This window comes from Microtus ochrogaster, assembly GCF_000317375.1.
Source record: "Microtus ochrogaster isolate Prairie Vole_2 chromosome 14 unlocalized genomic scaffold, MicOch1.0 chr14_random_2, whole genome shotgun sequence".
Taxonomy (NCBI): domain Eukaryota; kingdom Metazoa; phylum Chordata; class Mammalia; order Rodentia; family Cricetidae; genus Microtus; species Microtus ochrogaster.
The window spans coordinates 3,136,198-3,137,152 of NW_004949097.1; positions in this window are offsets into that span (position 1 = coordinate 3,136,198).

Here is a 955-nt window from a genome sequence, read left to right on the forward strand (position 1 = left end):
AATGCGGGTCTCTTTATGCTGCCTGGGAAATCTAACACCAACACATTCCATTTCTCCACACAGGTTTCTGCATGTCCGTGTCTCCCCGTTTGAAAGCGCATTGATTGGTTCTTGAATGCTGACAAAAGTCCCAAAGGAAAATCGTTTGTTTTCCTGCTTACTCTTCTGTGATTTGTTTACTACTTAGGATCATCAAGTTAAAAACTGTGAACGTGTGTGCTCACAGACCCGCTCCAATTGCTTGAGATAGAAAACAGAACCCAGATTACGTTAGCAAAGGCCTCGTTTATTGATTCCTGTAATGAGGAAGCTTGATGTCAGCTTCAGGCACCGTTCTGCCCTAGGGCTCACCACACACTCCCGCCTGTCTCAATTCTCTCCACTTCTTAGCTTGGCCTCCACTGAATTAGCTTCTCAGGGAGGCAAATTCTTCTCTCTTTGTGGCAGGGAGGCTGGTAGGAACGCCAAGTGCACATGTACTGCTTCTGCTAATCACCCCAAAAAAGAGATTCCTGCTGTGCTCCTAAGCTGATTTTGAAAACAAACCCTGGCTGTGTCTCATAGGCTACAAATGAGTGGTCGTCTCTCACCGTGGGTCTCTGGCGAACTCATAGGCAAGTGGTGTCCTGATTGGATAAGACCGCGCCTGGCAGAGGCTACCATGCGCTTGAGTAACAATGGAATAAAGGCGTTTTCTGGGTCTGATTAAGCAGCTGCGGCAGGAGAGTGGTCCTTTGTGAGGTTCCTGCCAGGGCAGAGAAAAGAAGACATCCCTGAGGAGGATGAAGCCTGCTCAGGACAGGGACGCTCTGCCCGGTGTCTGTCTGCACTCCCATCTCTCTGTAAGAGCACTTTGAACATGAGTGTAGACGTAAGTCACAAACGATGCCACAGCAGTTTGGAATTATAATTAACAGGGTAGTATTTATTTAAAGGGGAAAAAAACTTACAGATC